This window comes from Rhinoraja longicauda, chromosome 19 (genome assembly GCF_053455715.1).
Source record: "Rhinoraja longicauda isolate Sanriku21f chromosome 19, sRhiLon1.1, whole genome shotgun sequence".
Taxonomy (NCBI): Eukaryota; Metazoa; Chordata; class Chondrichthyes; order Rajiformes; family Arhynchobatidae; genus Rhinoraja; species Rhinoraja longicauda.
Window position 1 is genome coordinate 28713202 of NC_135971.1, and position 15889 is coordinate 28729090.

Here is a 15889-nt window from a genome sequence, read left to right on the forward strand (position 1 = left end):
CGAAAGAGGCAAGAGTGGAAGTTGGACAGCTGGGAAATGATGCAGAAGTGAGAATGGGGAATAAAGAAATATCAGAGGAGTTGAATAACTTTTTGCATCAGTTTTCACAGTGGAAGACGCCAGCAACGTGCCTGAAATTCAAGAGAGTCAGGAGGTGGAAGTGATGGAGTGGCTATTACTAGAGAGAAGGTGCTTGGTAAGCTGAAAGGGCTGAAGGTGGATAAGTCACCTGGGCCAGATGGACTGCACCCTAGGGTTCTGAAAGAGGTGGATTTAGATATTGTGGAGTAATTGATAGTGATATTTCCGGAATCACTGAAGTCAGGAGTGGTCCCAGATGATTGGAAAATTGCCAATATTACCCCACTGCCCAAAAAGGGAGCAAGGCAGAATAGTGGGAACTATAGGTCAGTTAGTCTGACTTTGGTGGTTGGTTACATCTTAAGAGTCCATTATAAAGGATGAATTTTACTTAGAAGTTCACAATAAAATAGGCCGTAGTCAGCATGGCTTTGTGAAGAGGAGGTCTTGCTTGACAAATTTGCTGGAATTCTTGGAAGCAGTAAATAGCAGAACAGACAAAGGAGAGTCAGTGGATGTTGTTCATTTAGATTTTCAGTAAGTCTTTGGTACAGTACCACATGTTAGGCTGCTTGGGAAGATGACAGCCCATGGTATCAAAGGGCAGACACCAGCATGGATAGCAGGTTGGCTGGATGGCTGAAGACTAAGAGTGGCAATAAAGAGGTCTTTTTTTATTAGGCTGCCAGTGACAAGTGGAGTTCCGCAAGGATCGGTGCTGGGGCCGCTACTCTTCACATTGTATATTAATGATTTAGACAAGGATTGAAGGCTTTGTGGCAAAGTTCACGGATGGTACGAAAATAGGTGGAAGGGCAGGTCGTGTAGAGAAAGCAGGGACTCTGCAGAAGGATTTGGACAAGTTGGGAGAGTGGATGCAGAGAAGTGGCAGATGGAATATAATGTGGCAAAGTGTGGAGTCATGCATTTTGGTAGTAGGAATAAAGGCGTAGAGGATTTTCTAAATGGGAAGAGAATCCAGAAATCGGAGATGCAAAGCGACTTGGGACTGCTGGTACAGGATTCCCAGAAAGTTAATATCCAAGTCGAATCAGTAGTAAAGAAGGCAAACTTGAAACATTTGTTTCAAGAGGGCTTGTATACAAAACAGGGATGTAATGTTGAGGCTTTTTTAGGCGCTGGTGAGGCCGCATTTGGAAAATTGTGAGCAATTTTGGGCACTATATCTGAGGAAGGATGTGCTGGCTCTGGAGAGTGTCCAGAGGAGGTTTACAAGAATTATACCAAGAATGAGTAGGTTAACCTCTGATGAGTGTTTGTCAGCACCGGGCGTGAACTAGCTGCAGTTTAGAAGAATGAGGGGGACCTCATTGGAACATACAGAATACTGAAAGGCTTGGATAGAGTGGATGTGGAGAGGATGTTTCTACTAGTGGGAGATTCTAGGACTAGAGGTCAGAGCCTCAGAATTAAAGGACGTTCTTTTAGGAAGGAGATGAGGAGATATTTCTTTAGTCAGAGTTTGGTGAACCTGTGGAACTCTTTGCCACAGAAGGCTGTGGAGGCCAAGTCACTGGCTATTTTTAAGGCAGAGATAGATTATTGATTAGTACAGGTGTCAGAGGTTATGGGGAGAAGGCAGGAGAATGGGGTTTGGAGGGAGAGATAAATCAGCCATGATTGAATGTCGGAGTAGATTTGTGGTCCGTCATGCAGCACTTTGTCAAAAGCTTTGCTAAAGTCCTTATTGACATTTACTACCCCTTCCTCTTCCAAAGGCTCAATTAAATTTCTGAGACATGACTTTCCATACAGAAACCCATACCGACTATCCCAAAACAGTCTTCCCTTCAATACAGATATTTTCTTGTCCAATAAATTTCCCTCCACTGACATTAGGTTGACCAACCAGTAATTCCCTGACTTTCTATTTGCAGCCTCTCAAATAAAAGCACAAGATCAGTCTTCAGCATCCTCACCACAGACCAATAAGCTACAAATATTTATCCCTGGGTCCCAGCAGTTTCTTCTCTAACTTCCCACAACATTCTAAGATACACATGGTGGGTTTGTAATGTGGATATGTTTCATATGTGGATCTCTTTCCCACATTCTCTAACTTCCATGACCTTCTTCACGGTAAATACAGTGGACTGATATTTATTGAGGTCCTTGTTCATTTCCTCTGGCGACACAGGTAGATGATCTCACTGCTGACAGGGGCCTATTCTCCCCATAACAACCCTTTTGTTCTTAATATATCGAGGATCTCTGAGAATCTGTGCCTACAATGCTTTCCATTATACCAATACCTCACTAGACATGTGCATATAAACATGATTAGAGACGTCTTTCGTACACCATCTGTCAAGGCTGTTAGAATCACGAGATGTGATACAGCTGCATGATGTGGGAACTCGTGACCCCTTGGTGGTTATTAGAGACAGTAGACAATAGGTGCAGGAGTAGGCCATTCGGCCCTTCGAGCCAGCACCACCATTCAATGTGATCATTGCTGATCATTCTCAATCAGTACCCCGTCCTTGCCTTCTCCCCATACCCCCTGACTCCGCTATCCTTAAGAGCTCCATCTAGCTCTCTCTTGAATGCATTCAGAGAATTGGCCTCCACTGCCTTCCACTGCAGAGAATTCCACAGATTTACAACTCTCTGACTGAAAACGTTTTTCCTCATCTCCGTTCTAAATGGCCTACCCATTATTGTTAAACTGTGGCCCCTGGTTCTGGACTCCCCCAACATTGGGAACATGTATCCTGCCTCTAACGTGTTCAACCCCTTAATAATCTTATATGTTTCGATAAGATCCACTCTCATCCTTCTAAATTCCAGTGTATACAAGCCTAGTCACTCCAGTCTTTCAACATATGACAGTCCCGCCATTCTGGGAATTAACCTAGTAAACCTACGCTGCATGCCCTCAATAGCAAGAATATCCTTCCTCAAATTTGGAGACCAAAACTGCACACAGTACTCCAGGTGCAGTGTTACTAGGGCCCTGTACAACTGCAGAAGGACCTCTTTGCTCCTATACTGAACTCCTCTTGTTATGAAGGCCAACATTCCATTGGCTTTCTTCACAAATGCAGCAAATACGGCTTGATTGAAAAACTCAGACTCCAAGTAGATGACATGGAGCCTGAGCTTCAAAAGCTGCAGCACATCAGGGACGGGGAGAATTACCTGGACACTGTGTTTCTGGAAGTAGTCAACCCATTAGAGTGACTGCTTCCAAAGTGGTCCGTGGTCACGAGGAGGGTGTGACTGCAAGTGAGGCAGGCAGGGGAATGGAGGTAAGGACAGTGTTTGAGGAGCTAGTCAGGCAGGTCTGAGATCTATGCTCCCTGTGCAGACGAGTGTGGCGACTGTAGGAAGGATGAGCAACCTGACCAGGGGACCATGGTCAGGGGGCCATTCAAGTGTAGAGAGAGAAGAAAAGAGTAGTTGTCATTGGGGATGGTATAATCAGGGGAATAGATACTATTCTCTGTCATGAGGATCGTGAGTCCCACCGGCTGTGTTGCCAGCCTCGTGCCTGTGCTCGGGACATCTTGCCTAACCTGCAGAGGAACTTCGAGTGGGTGGGGAAAGATCCAGTCGTTGTTGTTCATGTGGGTACCAATGACATAGGTAGAACATTGAAAGAGTTTATGCTACTAAATAAGCATTAAATAGTAAAGCAGACCCCAAAAGGTAATATTCTCTGGATTGTTACCCGAGCCATGTGCAAATTTGCACAGGATTGAGATGATTTAATTATTTATATTTATTTATTTTCATATTTCAGATACAGCGCGGAAACAGGCCTTTTCGGCCCACCAAGTCCGCGCCGCCCAGCGATCCCCGCACATTAACACTATCCTACACACACTAGGGACAATTTTTACATTTACCCAGTCAATTAACCTACATACCTGTACGTCTTTGGAGTGTGGGAGGAAACTGAAGATCTCGGAGAAAACCCACGCAGGTCACGGGGAGAATGTACAAACTCCTGTACAGCACCCGTAGTCAGGATCGAACCTGAGTCTCCGGCGCTGCATTCGCTGTAAAGCAGCAACTCTACCGTTGCGCCACCGTGCCGAATTGAACGCGTGGCTCAAAGATTGGTGTGGAGGAAGTGGGTTTGAATTTGTGGGACATGGGCACCAGCATTGGGGAACGAGGGAGCTGTTCCACTGGGATGGACTCCACTTGAACTCGGCTGGCACCGGGTTGGTACCGGGTTCCTTGCAAACTGCTTAACCAGTGCCATAGATAAGGCTTTAAACACAATTGTGTGTGTGTGTGGGAGGGGGGGGGGGGGGGGGGGGGTCAACAAATTGGTAATGAATGAATGAAACTAAATGGAAGGAGAGTGCAGGAGAGGTTAGAGAAGTCTCCAGAAGTAATAGGACAGACAGGTTAAGGAGGGATAAGAGAGTAAGGTCCGGTAAAATCAGGACCAATTTGAGAGGAGTGGTGAATAAAATTAAAAGTGGGAATTAAAAGTGTTATATTTGAATGCACTATAAGGAGCAAAGTTGATGAGTTTGCAGCACAGTTAGAAATTGATAGGTATAATGTTGTGGGCATTACAGAGATGTGGCTGAGTGGGATTACAGCAGGGAGCTGATTTTCCAAGGTTACAGATCCTATCAAAATGACAGACAGGTGGGCAGAAAGGTAGGGTAGCTCTGCTGGCAAGGAATGAAAATGGGTCCTTAGCAAGGGGTGACATAGGATCAGCAGATAGAGAATCCTTGTGACTAGAACTACGAAATTGCAAGGATAAAACGACCCAGATGGGAGTTATTTACAGGCCCCCGAACAGTAGCCAGGATATAATGTACAAAGTACATCAGGGGATACAATTGGCATGTAAGCAAGGCAATGTTGCAGTGATCATGGGGGATTTCAATATGCAAGTAGACTGGGAAAATCAGGTTGGTACTGGACCCCAAGAGAGGAAGTTTCCGAGGTGGTTTCTTAAAGCAGCTTGTAGTTGAGCCTACCAAGGAAAGGGCAATTCTGGATCTGGTGTTCTGTAATGAACCAGAAAATTCTATAAATTAATAACTCCAATACTATTGCAAAACACCCTTAACCCCATTGTGCAACGTACACAGTGCATAGTTTAGTTAGTGATTTTGATGGTTGTTGGGAAGAAGTTCTTCCTGAACCTGGAGGTCATGGTTTACAGACTCCTATACCTTCTTCCTGATGGTAGGAGTGAAAAGAGTGCATGACTAGGGTGGTGTGGATCTTTGACCTGGGTAGTGTGGATCTTTGATGATGTTGGCTGCCTCTTTGAGACAGTGCCTCTTATAGATCCCTTCGATCGTGGAGTGGTCAATACCCTTGATGGAATGGCAGGGTCCATCATTTCTTGTAATCATTTTCTTTCCTGGGTATTTGAGCTGCCAAATCAGGCTGTGATGCAACCAATCAGTATGCTCTTACACCAGTAGATGTTCAAGAAAGTATTTGTTAACATACCAAATCTCCTCAATCTTCTAAGGAAGCAGAGGCTTGATGGGATTCGTTTATCATTACATCAATGGACTGTGCCCATGACATATCTTCAGAGATATGCATTCTCTCTCCATGACCGATCTAGTGATGAAGACAGGTTCGTGCATCCCCCTGCTTCCTTTTTCTAAGCTCCTAGGTCTTACTGATGTTGAGACCAGGTTTGAAGAAATAAGGAACTGCAGATGCTGGTTTACAGAGAAAGACATCTCTTGAGAACATCGAGAGATGGCGATACATCTCTCTCTTATACTCCACCTCATCATTAACCACAATTCATCGAACAAGGTGGCATTGGAACTTTGTCAGGCCGCAGTCATGGGTACAGACTGAGCAGAGAGGGGACTGAGCACACAGTCCTTAGATGCAAAACTGTGGATGGTGTGGCGTCAGGGACGGATGCCGCAGGTCGGCAGTAATCTCACTAACACTTGCAATGGGGTGAACTCGTATGGTTTATGCTATTTCCACCGCGTGGCGCCTTTGAAGGCAGCCTCACCAACAGTCTGTCTCGTCCCCTTCTTCCTTTGTTTTTTGTATGTTGTTAAATGTATGTTTTAGTGTATCTTTAGCTTTGTATTATGTGGAGGGTGGGGGGTGGTTGGGGGAAACTTTTCTTACCTCTTTTCCTCGATTGAGATGCAATTTTTTTCCGTATCATATCTCTGTCCGCACTGCGGCCTGAGCTGGCAGACACAAAATGCTGGAGTAACTCAGCGTCCCGGGAGAGAAGGAATGGGTGATGTTTCTGGTTGAGACCCTTCTTCAGACTGATGTCAAGAGGGGGGGGAACAAAGATAGAATGTAGTCAGAGACAGGGAGACTAGTGGGAGAACTGGGAAGGGGGAGGAGATAGAGAGGGAAAGCAGGGACTATCAAGTTTTTCCTATGCATCGAGGAGCTGGCGGTCCCTTTGCTGGGGATCGACCTCGGGAGCTCCAATCATGGGAACCTGCGGACTTAACATCGTGGAGCCCACGGGCCCTTGGTTAGGGACTGACTTCAGGAGCTCCAAGCCGCTGGAGCTTCGATCTCCCAACGTGGGAGCTTCAATCGCCCTGACTGTGGATGGTTCGACTGCCCCGTCTGTGGGAGAATAAGGAGGAAAGAAGATTAGACTTTATTGCCTTACATCACAACGAGGAATGTGGAGGAGCCACTGTGGTGGATGTTTATGTTAACTTTTATGCAGTTGTGTGGCTTGTTGGGTTTTTTGGTATGACTGTAGGGCAAATCAAATTCCTTGTATGTCATAGAAACATAGAAAATAGGTGCAGGAGTAGGCCATTCGGCCCTTCGAGCCTGTACGCACCGCCATTCAATGTGATCATGGCTGATCATCCAGCTCAGTATCCTGTACCTGCCTTCTCTCCATACCCCCTGATCCCTTTAGCCACAAGGGCCACATCTAACTCCCTCTTAAATATAGCCAATGAACTGGCCCCAACTACCTTCTGTGGCAGAGAATTCCACAGATTCACCACTCTTTACATACGTGGCTAATAAATGAATGACAAATTAATTACAATTGACAGTGGTGATAAAGTCCAGGACGTCCCCTGACGGACATCTCGCTGAGCTGGTGACGCTCCACCACCTCCTCCCTCCCGGCGCCGTCACTGACTGACTGACTGACTGACTGACTGACTGACTGACTGACTGACTGACTGACTGACTGACTGACTGACTGACTGACTGACTGACTGACTGACTGACTGACTGACTGACTGACTGACTGACTGACTGACTGACTGACTGACTGACTGACTGACTGACTGACTGACTGACTGACTGACTGACTGACTGACTGACTGACTGACTGACTGACTGACTGACTGACTGACTGACTGACTGACTGACTGACTGACTGACTGACTGACTGACTGACTGACTGACTGACTGACTGACTGACTGACTGACTGACTGACTGACTGACTGACTGACTGACTGACTGACTGACTGACTGACTGACTGACTGACTGACTGACTGACTGACTGACTGACTGACTGACTGACTGACTGACTGACTGACTGACTGACTGACTGACTGACTGACTGACTGACTGACTGACTGACTGACTGACTGACTGACTGACTGACTGACTGACTGACTGACTGACTGACTGACTGACTGACTGACTGACTGACTGACTGACTGACTGACTGACTGACTGACTGACTGACTGACTGACTGACTGACTGACTGACTGACTGACTGACTGACTGACTGACTGACTGACTGACTGACTGACTGACTGACTGACTGACTGACTGACTGACTGACTGACTGACTGACTGACTGACTGACTGACTGACTGACTGACTGACTGACTGACTGACTGACTGACTGACTGACTGACTGACTGACTGACTGACTGACTGACTGACTGACTGACTGACTGACTGACTGACTGACTGACTGACTGACTGACTGACTGACTGACTGACTGACTGACTGACTGACTGACTGACTGACTGACTGACTGACTGACTGACTGACTGACTGACTGACTGACTGACTGACTGACTGACTGACTGACTGACTGACTGACTGACTGACTGACTGACTGACTGACTGACTGACTGACTGACTGACTGACTGACTGACTGACTGACTGACTGACTGACTGACTGACTGACTGACTGACTGACTGACTGACTGACTGACTGACTGACTGACTGACTGACTGACTGACTGACTGACTGACTGACTGACTGACTGACTGACTGACTGACTGACTGACTGACTGACTGACTGACTGACTGACTGACTGACTGACTGACTGACTGACTGACTGACTGACTGACTGACTGACTGACTGACTGACTGACTGACTGACTGACTGACTGACTGACTGACTGACTGACTGACTGACTGACTGACTGACTGACTGACTGACTGACTGACTGACTGACTGACTGACTGACTGACTGACTGACTGACTGACTGACTGACTGACTGACTGACTGACTGACTGACTGACTGACTGACTGACTGACTGACTGACTGACTGACTGACTGACTGACTGACTGACTGACTGACTGACTGACTGACTGACTGACTGACTGACTGACTGACTGACTGACTGACTGACTGACTGACTGACTGACTGACTGACTGACTGACTGACTGACTGACTGACTGACTGACTGACTGACTGACTGACTGACTGACTGACTGACTGACTGACTGACTGACTGACTGACTGACTGACTGACTGACTGACTGACTGACTGACTGACTGACTGACTGACTGACTGACTGACTGACTGACTGACTGACTGACTGACTGACTGACTGACTGACTGACTGACTGACTGACTGACTGACTGACTGACTGACTGACTGACTGACTGACTGACTGACTGACTGACTGACTGACTGACTGACTGACTGACTGACTGACTGACTGACTGACTGACTGACTGACTGACTGACTGACTGACTGACTGACTGACTGACTGACTGACTGACTGACTGACTGACTGACTGACTGACTGACTGACTGACTGACTGACTGACTGACTGACTGACTGACTGACTGACTGACTGACTGACTGACTGACTGACTGACTGACTGACTGACTGACTGACTGACTGACTGACTGACTGACTGACTGACTGACTGACTGACTGACTGACTGACTGACTGACTGACTGACTGACTGACTGACTGACTGACTGACTGACTGACTGACTGACTGACTGACTGACTGACTGACTGACTGACTGACTGACTGACTGACTGACTGACTGACTGACTGACTGACTGACTGACTGACTGACTGACTGACTGACTGACTGACTGACTGACTGACTGACTGACTGACTGACTGACTGACTGACTGACTGACTGACTGACTGACTGACTGACTGACTGACTGACTGACTGACTGACTGACTGACTGACTGACTGACTGACTGACTGACTGACTGACTGACTGACTGACTGACTGACTGACTGACTGACTGACTGACTGACTGACTGACTGACTGACTGACTGACTGACTGACTGACTGACTGACTGACTGACTGACTGACTGACTGACTGACTGACTGACTGACTGACTGACTGACTGACTGACTGACTGACTGACTGACTGACTGACTGACTGACTGACTGACTGACTGACTGACTGACTGACTGACTGACTGACTGACTGACTGACTGACTGACTGACTGACTGACTGACTGACTGACTGACTGACTGACTGACTGACTGACTGACTGACTGACTGACTGACTGACTGACTGACTGACTGACTGACTGACTGACTGACTGACTGACTGACTGACTGACTGACTGACTGACTGACTGACTGACTGACTGACTGACTGACTGACTGACTGACTGACTGACTGACTGACTGACTGACTGACTGACTGACTGACTGACTGACTGACTGACTGACTGACTGACTGACTGACTGACTGACTGACTGACTGACTGACTGACTGACTGACTGACTGACTGACTGACTGACTGACTGACTGACTGACTGACTGACTGACTGACTGACTGACTGACTGACTGACTGACTGACTGACTGACTGACTGACTGACTGACTGACTGACTGACTGACTGACTGACTGACTGACTGACTGACTGACTGACTGACTGACTGACTGACTGACTGACTGACTGACTGACTGACTGACTGACTGACTGACTGACTGACTGACTGACTGACTGACTGACTGACTGACTGACTGACTGACTGACTGACTGACTGACTGACTGACTGACTGACTGACTGACTGACTGACTGACTGACTGACTGACTGACTGACTGACTGACTGACTGACTGACTGACTGACTGACTGACTGACTGACTGACTGACTGACTGACTGACTGACTGACTGACTGACTGACTGACTGACTGACTGACTGACTGACTGACTGACTGACTGACTGACTGACTGACTGACTGACTGACTGACTGACTGACTGACTGACTGACTGACTGACTGACTGACTGACTGACTGACTGACTGACTGACTGACTGACTGACTGACTGACTGACTGACTGACTGACTGACTGACTGACTGACTGACTGACTGACTGACTGACTGACTGACTGACTGACTGACTGACTGACTGACTGACTGACTGACTGACTGACTGACTGACTGACTGACTGACTGACTGACTGACTGACTGACTGACTGACTGACTGACTGACTGACTGACTGACTGACTGACTGACTGACTGACTGACTGACTGACTGACTGACTGACTGACTGACTGACTGACTGACTGACTGACTGACTGACTGACTGACTGACTGACTGACTGACTGACTGACTGACTGACTGACTGACTGACTGACTGACTGACTGACTGACTGACTGACTGACTGACTGACTGACTGACTGACTGACTGACTGACTGACTGACTGACTGACTGACTGACTGACTGACTGACTGACTGACTGACTGACTGACTGACTGACTGACTGACTGACTGACTGACTGACTGACTGACTGACTGACTGACTGACTGACTGACTGACTGACTGACTGACTGACTGACTGACTGACTGACTGACTGACTGACTGACTGACTGACTGACTGACTGACTGACTGACTGACTGACTGACTGACTGACTGACTGACTGACTGACTGACTGACTGACTGACTGACTGACTGACTGACTGACTGACTGACTGACTGACTGACTGACTGACTGACTGACTGACTGACTGACTGACTGACTGACTGACTGACTGACTGACTGACTGACTGACTGACTGACTGACTGACTGACTGACTGACTGACTGACTGACTGACTGACTGACTGACTGACTGACTGACTGACTGACTGACTGACTGACTGACTGACTGACTGACTGACTGACTGACTGACTGACTGACTGACTGACTGACTGACTGACTGACTGACTGACTGACTGACTGACTGACTGACTGACTGACTGACTGACTGACTGACTGACTGACTGACTGACTGACTGACTGACTGACTGACTGACTGACTGACTGACTGACTGACTGACTGACTGACTGACTGACTGACTGACTGACTGACTGACTGACTGACTGACTGACTGACTGACTGACTGACTGACTGACTGACTGACTGACTGACTGACTGACTGACTGACTGACTGACTGACTGACTGACTGACTGACTGACTGACTGACTGACTGACTGACTGACTGACTGACTGACTGACTGACTGACTGACTGACTGACTGACTGACTGACTGACTGACTGACTGACTGACTGACTGACTGACTGACTGACTGACTGACTGACTGACTGACTGACTGACTGACTGACTGACTGACTGACTGACTGACTGACTGACTGACTGACTGACTGACTGACTGACTGACTGACTGACTGACTGACTGACTGACTGACTGACTGACTGACTGACTGACTGACTGACTGACTGACTGACTGACTGACTGACTGACTGACTGACTGACTGACTGACTGACTGACTGACTGACTGACTGACTGACTGACTGACTGACTGACTGACTGACTGACTGACTGACTGACTGACTGACTGACTGACTGACTGACTGACTGACTGACTGACTGACTGACTGACTGACTGACTGACTGACTGACTGACTGACTGACTGACTGACTGACTGACTGACTGACTGACTGACTGACTGACTGACTGACTGACTGACTGACTGACTGACTGACTGACTGACTGACTGACTGACTGACTGACTGACTGACTGACTGACTGACTGACTGACTGACTGACTGACTGACTGACTGACTGACTGACTGACTGACTGACTGACTGACTGACTGACTGACTGACTGACTGACTGACTGACTGACTGACTGACTGACTGACTGACTGACTGACTGACTGACTGACTGACTGACTGACTGACTGACTGACTGACTGACTGACTGACTGACTGACTGACTGACTGACTGACTGACTGACTGACTGACTGACTGACTGACTGACTGACTGACTGACTGACTGACTGACTGACTGACTGACTGACTGACTGACTGACTGACTGACTGACTGACTGACTGACTGACTGACTGACTGACTGACTGACTGACTGACTGACTGACTGACTGACTGACTGACTGACTGACTGACTGACTGACTGACTGACTGACTGACTGACTGACTGACTGACTGACTGACTGACTGACTGACTGACTGACTGACTGACTGACTGACTGACTGACTGACTGACTGACTGACTGACTGACTGACTGACTGACTGACTGACTGACTGACTGACTGACTGACTGACTGACTGACTGACTGACTGACTGACTGACTGACTGACTGACTGACTGACTGACTGACTGACTGACTGACTGACTGACTGACTGACTGACTGACTGACTGACTGACTGACTGACTGACTGACTGACTGACTGACTGACTGACTGACTGACTGACTGACTGACTGACTGACTGACTGACTGACTGACTGACTGACTGACTGACTGACTGACTGACTGACTGACTGACTGACTGACTGACTGACTGACTGACTGACTGACTGACTGACTGACTGACTGACTGACTGACTGACTGACTGACTGACTGACTGACTGACTGACTGACTGACTGACTGACTGACTGACTGACTGACTGACTGACTGACTGACTGACTGACTGACTGACTGACTGACTGACTGACTGACTGACTGACTGACTGACTGACTGACTGACTGACTGACTGACTGACTGACTGACTGACTGACTGACTGACTGACTGACTGACTGACTGACTGACTGACTGACTGACTGACTGACTGACTGACTGACTGACTGACTGACTGACTGACTGACTGACTGACTGACTGACTGACTGACTGACTGACTGACTGACTGACTGACTGACTGACTGACTGACTGACTGACTGACTGACTGACTGACTGACTGACTGACTGACTGACTGACTGACTGACTGACTGACTGACTGACTGACTGACTGACTGACTGACTGACTGACTGACTGACTGACTGACTGACTGACTGACTGACTGACTGACTGACTGACTGACTGACTGACTGACTGACTGACTGACTGACTGACTGACTGACTGACTGACTGACTGACTGACTGACTGACTGACTGACTGACTGACTGACTGACTGACTGACTGACTGACTGACTGACTGACTGACTGACTGACTGACTGACTGACTGACTGACTGACTGACTGACTGACTGACTGACTGACTGACTGACTGACTGACTGACTGACTGACTGACTGACTGACTGACTGACTGACTGACTGACTGACTGACTGACTGACTGACTGACTGACTGACTGACTGACTGACTGACTGACTGACTGACTGACTGACTGACTGACTGACTGACTGACTGACTGACTGACTGACTGACTGACTGACTGACTGACTGACTGACTGACTGACTGACTGACTGACTGACTGACTGACTGACTGACTGACTGACTGACTGACTGACTGACTGACTGACTGACTGACTGACTGACTGACTGACTGACTGACTGACTGACTGACTGACTGACTGACTGACTGACTGACTGACTGACTGACTGACTGACTGACTGACTGACTGACTGACTGACTGACTGACTGACTGACTGACTGACTGACTGACTGACTGACTGACTGACTGACTGACTGACTGACTGACTGACTGACTGACTGACTGACTGACTGACTGACTGACTGACTGACTGACTGACTGACTGACTGACTGACTGACTGACTGACTGACTGACTGACTGACTGACTGACTGACTGACTGACTGACTGACTGACTGACTGACTGACTGACTGACTGACTGACTGACTGACTGACTGACTGACTGACTGACTGACTGACTGACTGACTGACTGACTGACTGACTGACTGACTGACTGACTGACTGACTGACTGACTGACTGACTGACTGACTGACTGACTGACTGACTGACTGACTGACTGACTGACTGACTGACTGACTGACTGACTGACTGACTGACTGACTGACTGACTGACTGACTGACTGACTGACTGACTGACTGACTGACTGACTGACTGACTGACTGACTGACTGACTGACTGACTGACTGACTGACTGACTGACTGACTGACTGACTGACTGACTGACTGACTGACTGACTGACTGACTGACTGACTGACTGACTGACTGACTGACTGACTGACTGACTGACTGACTGACTGACTGACTGACTGACTGACTGACTGACTGACTGACTGACTGACTGACTGACTGACTGACTGACTGACTGACTGACTGACTGACTGACTGACTGACTGACTGACTGACTGACTGACTGACTGACTGACTGACTGACTGACTGACTGACTGACTGACTGACTGACTGACTGACTGACTGACTGACTGACTGACTGACTGACTGACTGACTGACTGACTGACTGACTGACTGACTGACTGACTGACTGACTGACTGACTGACTGACTGACTGACTGACTGACTGACTGACTGACTGACTGACTGACTGACTGACTGACTGACTGACTGACTGACTGACTGACTGACTGACTGACTGACTGACTGACTGACTGACTGACTGACTGACTGACTGACTGACTGACTGACTGACTGACTGACTGACTGACTGACTGACTGACTGACTGACTGACTGACTGACTGACTGACTGACTGACTGACTGACTGACTGACTGACTGACTGACTGACTGACTGACTGACTGACTGACTGACTGACTGACTGACTGACTGACTGACTGACTGACTGACTGACTGACTGACTGACTGACTGACTGACTGACTGACTGACTGACTGACTGACTGACTGACTGACTGACTGACTGACTGACTGACTGACTGACTGACTGACTGACTGACTGACTGACTGACTGACTGACTGACTGACTGACTGACTGACTGACTGACTGACTGACTGACTGACTGACTGACTGACTGACTGACTGACTGACTGACTGACTGACTGACTGACTGACTGACTGACTGACTGACTGACTGACTGACTGACTGACTGACTGACTGACTGACTGACTGACTGACTGACTGACTGACTGACTGACTGACTGACTGACTGACTGACTGACTGACTGACTGACTGACTGACTGACTGACTGACTGACTGACTGACTGACTGACTGACTGACTGACTGACTGACTGACTGACTGACTGACTGACTGACTGACTGACTGACTGACTGACTGACTGACTGACTGACTGACTGACTGACTGACTGACTGACTGACTGACTGACTGACTGACTGACTGACTGACTGACTGACTGACTGACTGACTGACTGACTG